The sequence below is a fragment of the Anas platyrhynchos genome, chromosome 1 (assembly GCF_047663525.1).
Source record: "Anas platyrhynchos isolate ZD024472 breed Pekin duck chromosome 1, IASCAAS_PekinDuck_T2T, whole genome shotgun sequence".
In the NCBI taxonomy this organism is placed as follows: Eukaryota; Metazoa; Chordata; class Aves; order Anseriformes; family Anatidae; genus Anas; species Anas platyrhynchos.
The window spans coordinates 155,933,349-155,945,995 of NC_092587.1; the positions used below are offsets into that span (position 1 = coordinate 155,933,349).

The 12,647-nt window shown below is 42.2% G+C and overlaps 1 protein-coding gene across 1 annotated transcript in view; it reads right to left on the minus strand.

Annotated features, from left to right (window-relative positions):
- The window catches only part of GPC5 (glypican 5), a 762,495-nt gene extending 750,681 nt beyond the window's left edge, over positions 1–11,814 (minus strand). Inside the window, exons 1-2 of the mRNA XM_038173480.2 lie at positions 11,568–11,814; positions 10,272–10,447 (exon numbers count right to left, since the gene is read on the minus strand). The gene's annotated coding sequence lies outside the window, so the exon portion shown is untranslated. The remainder of the gene's footprint in view (positions 1–10,271; positions 10,448–11,567) is intronic.
- Positions 11,815–12,647: the final 833 nt, after the last annotated feature.

Consider the following 12,647-nt stretch of genomic DNA (forward strand, 5'->3'; position numbering starts at 1 on the left):
CTCGGTGAATGAGGGTAAAGCAGCTAACCAATGTTCTGACAAAGTTCAAATCGTGTGGGAGACTCACGCAGTGATAAAATGCACCAGTTCTACAGGTTACAGCCATACTGCACATGCTTTTCCTCAGCAAGCAATGTATGAGTTCACACTGCACATGCTTGGTATCACCAATACAGACTGGTATTGCTGCCCTATGAAAGGTGCTGCACACCTTTCATGAACTGTGGCATGGTCAGGAGCTGTCGTTATTTCTCTGAATACCAGCAGACTTGGACATCAGGCCAAAAAGGGCACCCACAAACAGGAAATTATTGGCAACCCAGGTTTTTGAGACCTCAAAAAGTCATGCTTCCACACCTGGTCTTATTGCAATGGTAAGGACCATTTAGTCTCAAGTAGTGTTTCTTTCAAAGCAGTGCCTTGTCAGTTTGGGACTGTGAACCAGCACCACTGTCTGGTAGAAGCCGTAACAAAGACCAATAGTTACAACAGCAGTCCTAAGGATGATTGATCAATCTGGTTTTCTGTTCTGGGCACAAAGCAAATCTTAACAGGTTTCCTTCTTGTTGCTCATTGTTGGAAGCCAGTATTACGAAAACACTGAGAAGGGACAGGTATTTGAATTCCCAGGTTAATTTCATCCAGCTTTTATAGTTTTCTCCTTTCAGCATGGTAGCACCCCTTGCTGTAATCACACAATCTTCAACAAGAAGGATCATTTAACATCGCTCTCCCCAAGGCTCCCACCTCCTCCCGAAAAGAGCTGCAGAAGAGTCTGGCTGGCAGACCACACAGCCTCAACACTACTTTGGTAGCTCTGCTACAGCACTGAGCTCTCAGCATTTCCTTCTATCCCTCTTTCAGCACAGGAAAGGAGTGCAGATGTATATTTTTATGCACCTTTGATTGTTCTGCTGCACTTTATTAAAACCCTCTAGATTACAAGGCAAATGGCTTTTTACCCATTTATTGTTTAGACTGTTTTGCTGAAGACTCCTATGCATGTAACTTTTGTAAAAGGCGAGGCAGATTTTTCAAGTCCCTTACAGGCTATAGAAGACTCCATTTATCACCAACAGAACTTAAATGACTACTCATCTTGTTTCATGAACATAGCATATCCCTTAAATTTCTCAAGTACTCTAAGTTTTGTTTCTGCAATGCCTGCAAGAATACACTTACATCCTGTTGGCTCCCCATGCTTTTTATTTTAAATGACATAAGGCAAAATGTAACCTAATTTAAATGTCCTATTAATCTGCAGACTTCTAAAAGTAGGTGAAATGTGCTATAGCTTCCTTATCCCCAAAGGTGAACAGGCCTACAAATCAATATATATTCCAGACTTTGAACTCTTTAATTCAGTACTGGAGATGCACACGAAGGGAAACTACATATATACACACTGACGGATCAGATAATTTTCATGATTTTCAGGTTAACTGATTTAACTCCATGCGGCTCCATTACACACTGTGTCACCCAACCATCAGTACTGAATACCTCTGCACATACTTCTGTTCAGTTTCCACATGCTATTTCCCCAGGAGACCACTCACACATCAGAGGCATGAGGTATGTCTGTCAAGGCCAGTCGTGGTGCTCCACTTAGGGTGGGAATTATGCTGGTAGGTGAAGGGGTTAGCCCAGATTCCAGGTTGTGTCCAGACATGTTTGTTTGTTTTTTTGACAATCACTACGTGAAAGCAACCCAGAGAAACATCCAGTCAGTGTAAGGGTTACCTCTTGGTATACTGAGCTAGATACACTGCCTGGAAACAGCTTTAAGACTAGAGAGAAAGAGGTGGTCTTAATATAATATAGAATCAGTCATCTTCAGTTGGAATCCAGGACAGTATCAATTCTCTAGGGTTGTGAATCCTTTTTAACCATTATTTTCTACATTATTTTCTCATAAGGAAAAAGATGACTTTTTTCTTCAATTCACAAAAGCCAATTTGAAGTTGCAGGACTCTCAGTATCCACCAAAGTGCAACTGATTCATGTCAAAAGAAAAAAAAAATCTTCACTTATTCGTTAGCCCAGTTCAAAAATTTAATACTCTGGATTTTTATCCTCTTAAAAACATAAAAACACAAAGCCTCCATACGTAATACATCACCAGAGCAGGACTGGATACTTTTGAAGAGTCTTAATACTTAGGGCGCATTCAATACCTATATTAAGATATGACATTAAGGAAGAATTAAGTATAGTCCACTGATCCAGCATACAAAACTCTGAAGGCTTTTCTCACCCCTTCCATCTCCCTGCACCAAAAACAAAAAGTAACAAAATAACAGAGTTTACTTTTAATGAAACTAGGCTTTCAACATATACCTCTACAGCACTGTGGAAATCCAGAGAGCCTAAACTGTTTCACTCCAAGCAGTCTATCTCAGCACTTTCTTCAATAAAGTTTTAACCTCCCCAGCACGTAGACTTCTATTCCAGTAACGATTTTTCTCCCCTTCCCTACACTAGGGGAGACTTTTAACCCCCATCCATCTCAACCTTCTCTCATGTTTAGAAATGTTTTATTCACACAAATGTGGTATGAAAAAATGTATTTCTCCTCCAAATTACAAGGGAGTCCATGTATAAGCATCTCTTTCAACTCACTAGGTGCTTTATTGGTTAAGTTTTAATAAATAGACCTTAAAAAAAGGACAAAAATAACTTTAACAGTAGACACTAATAAGTGAACATCTGTTGTCAAAGACATCAGTACAATCCTTAGACATGAGTTGCTAGGAAATAGAAGTAAAAAGAAACATCCTAACTCAGAATTCAGCTTCAAAGAGGAGCTGACTCAGGCCTGGTCAGACAAAGAACACACTTTTGTTTGCACCGACCTGCGTGAATAACCCCTGTTACAGATTGCTCATGCAGTCTCACTGTGCAGAACCTGCTTTCACTATCCTGCTGAAGCACCCTCTCAGACACCGACCATTAGGATGTATTCATAGCTTGACCACTTGATCTCACCTCAGATCACTGGGTTTTCTGCAGACGGAGATACCTGAGTTGGGAGAACAGGAAAGAACTACTTCTCCACTTCTCCAGACACAGATATTAAAGCACATCAACAGAATTAGAGGGTTGGGCTTGTTTGTTTGTTTTTACCACCTCCAGTCCCAGTTTGCCACAAAGTCAGAGTGTTTGCAAGCTCACAGGCTGACTGTTGATAGTACTCCAAACACCTCTGGTATGTTTGTTGCTCAGGACAACTCTAAAATTCTCTCTACGTGTATTCTTGCAAGTATGTCAGTAAGCGTGCTTGAGCTTCGTAACACCTAACTAGTTCTTAGAGCATACTCACCTGCACAGAAATCCAGTCCAGCGCTCTCAGAAACACTAGCAAGTTGTTTCTATAGGACATGGGCTGTATTTCTACTAGAAAAAAATGGAAAATATAAGGAGCACACAGAATGCTAAAAACCTTCAGACTGGAGACAACTTAAGGACTTAATAGTTCACAGATAGGTAAAACTTGCTCATGGAAGTTAAGCACCCTGTGCAATATTATACTGCACTAAGAACTTGCAGAGTTTTTATGCGATGGTTTAAATGGAGGCACTCTGTTACAGAGTGCTAAGAGGGACCATTTCCTGCCACAGACCTTGGGAAAGGAACCATAATGCAATTTTGAGGAGTTTCCATGACTTGTATCGGAACAGCATTTATACAAGACATACAGATACATAAGTCACAGCCTGCTTTCATTCTTTATCTGATAATACTGATGAACATGTCCTTTCAGAATCTGAGTAGTACCTTGCTTACTATCCTATGCTGTATCAGGAACTATTTAATGTAAAGGAAATATGCAGCTGCATCTCATATATACATACCAGATTTCACTGAAAACAATGGTCAGTACTGTTTCAGTGAGCATGCTCTCACTGAAAAGCTTTTGCTAGATAAGAATTAGGGAGTTTTTAACCTAGAGGTTGGTAATCCACCAATTAGCAGAGCTCATCATAGACAATGGCACTCTTACCTATTCAACTATGTATTTATCTTTTTATTTTATACTTACATAGTTCACACTTCGTATTTTGAAAGCTTTCCATAAGCCAATGTTTCACTATTTTGTTTCATTATTTTTACTGCACTAAGAAGAAATCTGATGAGCCACCTAATAGCACTGATTTTTATAATGAACTGATTAGATACTTGAAAAAAAGCTTTTTCAGGATGCCATATTTTTAGTCTTTAAGAAAAAAAAAATAGGAAGGCCTGTAGAGCTTTAGAGTTTACCGTGTAGATATTTTCTATTTCAAAGTATTTATAGCCTTTAAAATATTAAGGGGATACTTGGAAAACTGGAGTAAAGGTTGATTTCCCACAAAAAGTATGGGCCTTTGCCAACATACTGTGTATATGCGGGAATGGGAAGGAGGGGGAAAAAAAGAGATGCACATATCAAAACAAGTAATCGGTGACTCAGTACTTCCTAAGCGCTCATATTTTACAGCTCTGCAGAGAGGACAGTAAAAAAAAAACTAGAGAAGTACACTAAACAGGAACTAGCTAGATTTCTTCTATAGCAGGGAAGGGAACTGTAATAAACACACTTAAAAGATGTGGGTATCTGGAACCTTTTAAAGATTCTATAACATGCCACCCAAAGGATTTCTTATTGTTGCATGGTGTCTTATCCATTGTTAAAACGCAGACCATTTCTATCCAAACTGCTGACATGCCCCACAGCAGGACAGTCGTTCTAACATTCTTGTCAGTCACAGCGGCACAGAAGGCATAGAAAATACCAATTATTAAATAACACAAGTTATAGTAGCCTCCTGCTTTAACTGAGCTTTTTCTTTTCCCTGTCCATTCTTGTATTCATCTACCCTCCCTTCAATGGCATCCTTGATCTCCTCCCATCTCCCAGGCAGTATCACACATTTTTCCAGCAGGCCTGTGTATTTCTACTGTAAGTAGGACATGGCCAGCCATCACTTATCTTCAGGTCAGACTCTGTGTAACACACCTCTCCTCAACCAAACTCAGGAGAGCAAAGACATACTTCAGTAACTTCACTTTCCAGCATGACACCATTAAGGGCTCAGGCTACGCACTAGCTAGCACTGATCAACTAGATGAGCTGGCAGCAATCAAAGCCAGCCTGAACCCCAAACATGCGCTGAACACTCATCTCCAAAATGAGCATTTCTTCAGTTAAAATGGTCTCAGCTACCTCTGTTCACCAACCTTGTGCAACAATCCATGCATTAAGATAGCTTTAGGTAAGAACCATTAAGAACATGAACTATGGAGATGCCTTCCCACAGCCTCAGCGATCCCTAAACCTGATCTAATTTACAGTGGTTGAAATAAATCAGTGGTATTTTTTTCAGTGATGAACAGAAATACTAACCTCCTCAAGTCAAAGAAAAATATTTAAGGCTACACAGATCACAGCTATTTGCTTTTATGGCTCTGTCTACACAGTTTGCTACATATTTATAGAACCTGATTCAGTTCCTAAAGAGCCTGAAGAAGTCAGCATGTGGCTGTAACCAAGCTTTCTGTATTTGGATACTTACACTTAAATTACCCATGTGTCATGTCACCCTGGCAATTTAAGGATAATGAAAAAACACCCCACCCTGAAAAGCAGGTGAGCCTGAAAGGAGACTGAACTCACAGAACTGTTCACCCATTAAATCGTTTTGGGATGCTACAGAAAAATAGTTTTGTTTAACAGTAAGAGTTAAACACTTTTTTCTTAGGAAGGTGGAAAGTTTAGAATAACTGAGCAAAGATTCAGTTTTACAACTTTTTGTCTCTACTCACCAGGCCAGCATTTGAGCTTCTTACAGCCAGTATGATTCCTGGCTGGAGAGTATTAACATCCTCGTATGTGGATGAACATAACCCACACAGTTCACCCAACGTTTCCTAGTCGTTCTGTGTGTCCCAAAGTACCTCCTGCAACCAGAAGCTTCAGAACTGGCAACATGATATGATGCTAGGGTGGGAACTCATTTCCAGTCTCGGTGATGCCAGACCAACAATTCTCATACACATAAGCAGGCATCATTCTCTATTCTTCTCCTGTTCAACACACCAACTGAATCAAGACAGATATTTGTTAAAATTGCTACACAGAAGTAGAAGACAAGCGCAGCAGATAATCCATCAGCAAGGTAAGAGAAGTATTTACTCAGTGGACTAGAGATAACCTCAGACCTTTAACATTTTTCAGTACCTTCTTACCTAAACCTATTCCTAAATAAATTGATGAAGCAAGCCACTGACCAGAAATGAAGATTCTTTAGGAACAGAACTGCAGACTCCATAGCAAGGCTGCGATAAAGAACCAATGCATGATGCAAGCCCACTGCTTTACGATCAGCTGCTTTAGCTCCTCCATCAAATAACACGTATTTTACCTAGTGAATAATATTTGCATCAATTATTCTGAAGCTACTAAACCCAAACATTTGAGGGAGAAAGCTGCAGGAATTAATTCTAGTGACAGAAGGTGGTGCAGAAACAAACCCTGATTTGAAGAAATCTTCAGGTCTTGAAGTGAGACTTGAAGACATCATTTACAAACTACAGGAAGAGATGTGATGTACTTCAAAGACTAGAATTAGAGAAAAACAGAACATCAAGTGCTCTGTTCAGTTTCTCATGATAACGTCAGCTATGCAGAAGAGACAACTCCATGCTGCCACAGCAGGGGATGTCCCCCTCTAGTTTTATGTTCATTTAATGACTATGAACTAGCTATTACTCAAAATGTCTGCTCCTGACAGTCATCTCACTAGTTGCTTTGATATTTGCAAGTCAACACAAGAAAGTCAGTTCTAAAGAACTGTTTTCTCGGTATCATTCAGTGACAAATCAGTGAAAAAGCCGCATAATTTCCCATCATGCTTTCATATACTAGGAGCGTATAGAGAAAAGTTTTCTATGATTAACAGACAAGGTTTTCCTTATAAGGCTAACTGCGATCATGCTAGAAACTCCAGGCAATTAATACTGCTTGGAATTTCTTACTTTTTTGTGCAGCAAGACAGCCTAAGTTACAGTCTTCCTGCATAATACAAACTCAAAAGTCATTTTATAAAATTTCTCAACATTTCTGCAGGCTTATCTTCACTAGTCCTAAGCTTACATCAGTGTATATGGCTCAAACTAATTCATAGCAGAAGATCGCTTGAAAAATATGATTACCTGTACCAGCAGGAAAAATAAGCTTCCCATCCACATGAGTGTTTTAAGAAACATCTGAACACATCTGCAGAAACTACCTATTTTGGTATTTCAAATATAATTTCCACACACTTCTTAAACTGGCGCTTGTTTCATCTAACCACTCCATTCTAGTCAACCTTTACAGAAAGAGAAGTGACAGGGCTCTCAACTTACTTTATTGAAGCCAAATGATCTTTGTAGCAGCATTATTTCTTACACTACACTGTCATTCAACTAGTTTAATGCCTCCACTTCACTGAAGCTAATATATATTGAAAAACAATTATTTATGTGGAGTTTAGCAATAGAAAAAATGAGAAATGATTTACAGAACTTGATGTGACTTACTATATAGCCATCAGAAAGCTACCGATCTGTCGGAATGGGTTGAATCCTAGGGTAGATTTAAATTTTTCCTCAAAAAAAATAAAAATCATGGGACAAGCTTCTGGTAACATTTCACAATTAGTAAGACAAAGCTGTATTGAAAGCATGCACCTAAGATTGTTATTACAGTTACAAAGGCATTGTTATAATTACCCCTTGACAAAGCATGGCTAAGTCTTTAAAACGCTAGATAAGTTATAAAATTATTCCTCACAGACTTGCAACATTTTTTGTGTGCATTTTTTTTTTTCAGGCAGGGCAATTAAAGGATTAAATGAAGGGAACAGTAGTAATTGTGACAGTTTTTTTTTTTTTTTTTACACAAAGGTATTAAAACTAGGTAGGTACTCTCCAACAAATCTAATGGACAATTTCAGACTCCATGAGTATAAAAACCACTTCCATGAGTGCTCCATTTTAACAAGCTTTGTTGTCTAAGATGCATCTTCAAGAAGTTAAAAAAATGGGATGCTTGAATGGCAGTATAACCATCACCATGTATTAAAACAATTCCTGCATTTCAACTTCTAAGAATGCTGCTTTCAAATTCAAAAAAGGGAGATAAGCCTGTTAGTACTAACAAATTACTGCAAAAAAAAATACTGAACAGCAACCAGGACATGAGACGCGTGACTTCTTCACCTGGTGACTTCACTGAGACAAGCTTCCTCTTATCTGTAAGCCTAAAGAAAATTTTAAGCTTGGGAAAAAAGTGTTTCGTGTAAGAAACCTACTCCAAGTTCCTTGGATAGGAGTAAAAGGGGTGGAAGTGGAGTAGCACGTAGTTAAAGATTAAGTTGGCTTAGCTACTTCAGAAATAAAACTTATAGATGCCAAATCCACCTCGATCTCCAACATTTTGCTACACAATGGAGTAATATTCCATGCAGCACCACAGCATACATTGACTGACTCTGGAAAGCACTGCCTTGGAAACAACAAGTTAATGCTGTTTTAATTTGAGGCAAGAACAGCAAGTAAGGGCAGCACTGACCCACATACCCTTATTTTTTCTAACACAAAAGCTTTTTAAAACGAGCATAGTTTGTATATTTTGGCAGTTTAAGCAACAAATTTGATACTTGTCTGAATTTACAGCATTATTTCTCAGGAAGCCTGTCTTAGAAAAGAAAGCCATTGATGTTTGAGCAAGAAGTGCAGTTTACTAACATGTGGGCCATTCAAAAAACTAGATGTGCCAAATGCTCCGCTTACAGATTTTATACTTATGCTTCATAAAGAAGCCAGGTACCTAGTCTTCCCCAATCAGCCTTAGTCTTTTTGAAACAGTGGTATGGGTGAGCTTTTCAGATAGCTTTAGAGACTTTCTGCTTTCATTGCTATGCATCCTATCCTAATCACATTATTCCAAAGCCTGCAAGCTGACTAGTGTTAGACTCACCACCAACATGGGTGCTTCACAAGAAGTGGACACCTAACTAGTATTAAAGATTCCACAAGTGGTGCATGATTAAGGCCCTGCCTGTAGCCTCCTTTACTATGTTTGAACTTGACAAATTCCAGATGAAGAACGAAGATTAAAAGCCCATTAGAACATCCCCAGTTTTGATATAATAAAAAGCAGTACAAAAGAAAGCTAAAGAACACTTCATGTAATTCAATTTCGAGAAACAAGCTTACAGCGTACAAGTATAAGTTTTCATCAGGATTTTTTGATGCTTACGACCCATTTCTTCCCAACAAATTAATGGAGAAGAAATTGTAAAGGAGTATCCACCCCAGTTTAATAGAAAGCTCATAACAACCTTTTTTGAAAGGAAAACAAAACTCACACTCAAGGACTTCAGCAAATACTTATTATCAGCAACAAATCCAATGCATACAAACAAGCCAGGTACAGAAAATGAAAGTCTAGTTACACAGACAGTTACATAATATTTTTTTTTCCAAAAAAGAAACTGAAGGTTTTACAGTTTCCCAGATCAGTGAAGGAGGGAGAAATTCCTTAAAGCTATGAAGTGTTTCAGCCTCTATCCCCACCAACCTCAACAGGCCGGGACAAGTGCAATACCACAGAAACACACAGCATTGCAACTGATCCCAACCTGTGTAGAAAGGGGTACAATTTGTCCGCATTTACTGACTGACTTGTCACTGCCACAGTCAGTTTTGCATGGATTTGCACAGCAGAGTATCATACAGCTGGATGCAAACCTGCAAAACTAACCAGAGAACAGTGTTCAGTTAAACAACAAACTGTGAGACACGCTGAATGTGTAGTTCTACAGCTAGCAGTACTTTAAGTGCTTATAATGCAGTAGATTAGTGAACACTACCTGCACTATAAGCACTTTAGTGCTACACGAGCTGTTATTCACTAGACTGCTGTTAAAAGTAAGAAAGGCCACCAAATATCCCATAATCGGCAGAAAGCATTCAGATTCCTTGATGTAGATTATAACAGGCCACCATCAGTTTTGCATAGATTTGCACAACTACATTCTTCTTGTAGTGCAACTATGCAAAACTAACAGAAGACTGCAAAGCAGAAAACTACTGGAACATCTACAGTCTTAACCTGAGTGACTGGATGAAGACATAACTTCTTATGCCAGAAGGAGCACTTAGGGCAGTAGATGCTAATCTACTTCACTATCTGCACTAGATGCACCTTAGTACAAAAAGCACTTGACACCACCACACTGTACCTTTCCAGTCTCTGAAGTCCTGCAAGATCTCCCGAAGCAGTTGTCAACATAATGCTACAAGTGCCTTCACTGCAGTAGGTTCTACATATCACTACCTGCACTGTAAGCACTTTGACATTACTCTGACGCAACCAGCGCTTTTAGAAATTCAAGATACGTCGCCTACTTTGTACCTGCTGAAAGAAAGAACAAAGTGAGTATTTGATCAAATTTTGAATCGCAGTTTTGACAACCAAGCTTTGAAACAAATATTCAGGGTATTTTTTTTTTTTTTGTCTGCGCTGAAGACCTCCCTCAGAAAAAGCTGAACCAGTGCATTACCCCATCCAGGACTCTCACACAGAATTACCAAGAGAGCCAAAATCAATACCTATGACAGCAGAAGAGCCCAATTGTGAAAATGAGTCAACTACTTCTCCCATATGATTCTCATTCTCAGAACACCAACTTGTGGAGGTAAAAATAACTAATAGTTTTCAGAGACCCATCTCAAGTAGGAAGGGCATTCTCCTTAATAGAAAAGGGTAAGGACAGCAAGTATTAAACAAATATAAACAAAGTTAATGCCCAATTTAGGTAATTAGACACTTAGAAGTTGCACTCAACCGTTTGTACCTCTTAAGCTCAGACTTCTGAAGTCCAGAAAGCATATCATACCATCATAACATGCCAGGCGTTATGTTTTCTACTTATTCACTTTGCTGGCAGAATATAGCAATTACTGCTACAGACACCTTGCCTCAACCTAGAATTCCTCCCCACTGCATTTAGTTTGGCCTGCCCTGAACTGAAAAAGTTTCTAATGATGGCTCTATATGCAAATATGTAATAGCCACAACCAAGTTATGGCTGCTTACTACAGACTTGAGATACTATAAAGCAGGAGAATGCTGTATTCAAAATTTGAAAGCACATTTTATTCCTTCTGTAATAGGGCGTATTGCACCAATGTAAAAGTCTTACCTGATACAGCAAGCTTACTACCATAGTTTTAACCTACAACAGAACTGTAACTTTTGTTGTACTTCAGAATGAGCTTTTCCCACAAAAATAAAATCCCAGATATGGAATTCAAACATTTTGAAGACTTTCTCACCATCCAGCTGCTTCAAAATGTGTGCTTAAAAGACTTGAATTATTCTCCTCTAAATGAGAGAAATTGTGGGCTGCTAAACCTGCCTCCAGACCCAAGGAAGTCTTCGCAATTTAGTGCTCTTCACCAAACTCTCATGCTTTGACTCAGATCCACAGGCTCTCCCTCTACATTAAAAAAAATAGCAAAAAATAAATACTTACCCTTTTCTGCAAATAAAAAAAAAGGCAACTTTCTCCACGAATCCTCTACCTCCACATCCCCAGCAAGCCTCGTTACCTCCCGCCGCACGTGTCCACGCTGCGAAACCACCGCCGAGCTCCTCGCTTTCTGCCTGCGGAGCGAAGAACAAAGTCACACGCCGAGTTCCCCAGCACCGCCGCCTCCCACCCGCGCTCCGCCCGCCACGAGGGCGCCAAACGCCCGGCTGCCCCCCGCGCACCTCACAACCCCCCCACCCCCTCCCTACACCCCCAGATCCCCCCCAAAACCCCCTCCCCGACCACCCCCACACCCCCCTCCCGTTGGGGACCCCCCCGGGGCCGCTCCCCGGAGCTCAGGGCGCTGCTGGAGGCCCGCGGGGCGCGGCGAGGAGCGCGGGCAGGGCGCGGGGCGGCGTGGCCGTGCTCGGCGGGCCCCTTCCCGGCCGGGCCCGCCGCCCTCCGGCCGCAGCACGTGTTCGTGCCGAGAACACAGGGCCGGCGGCGCGGAGCGAGGCCGCCAGGGGGCGCCGGCAGCGGCGGCAGCGCGGAGGTCACAGCCCGGCTACGGCGTGACGCCCCCCCGGGCCCGCCGAGCCCCGCAGCCCCGGCGGAGGGGACGAGGATGGGGATGGGGCCGGGCCCGCCCGCTGCACCCCCCCAGGAGCCGGGAAGGGTCCGCGGGGCGCCGCGGGGGAGCCGTCCCCGCGGGCCGCCGCTGCCCACACGCGGCTCGGGGCCTAGGAGGGAACAATCGGCCCCAGCACGCAGCCGCCGCCATGTCCCCCGCCTCCCTCCTCCCCCTCCCCACAACATGGCGCCGCCGAGGCCCCGCGCCTGCCGCCGCGCCGATTTCGTAACGGAGCCGCCGGCCCGAGCCCGGGCCCCGGCCCGCAGCCCCCCGCCCGCAGCACCCCCCACACACGCCCGCGACCCCCCACTCCCCACCCGCCCCCAAAAGGCGGCCGCCGCCGCCGCCCAGCGCGGCCCGGAGAGGGAGAGGGGGAGGAAGAGGAGGGCCCGCCGCCCCCGCCCCTCCGCGAACAAAAGCCCACGCGGAGGGGCCCGGGACGCGCTCGCAGC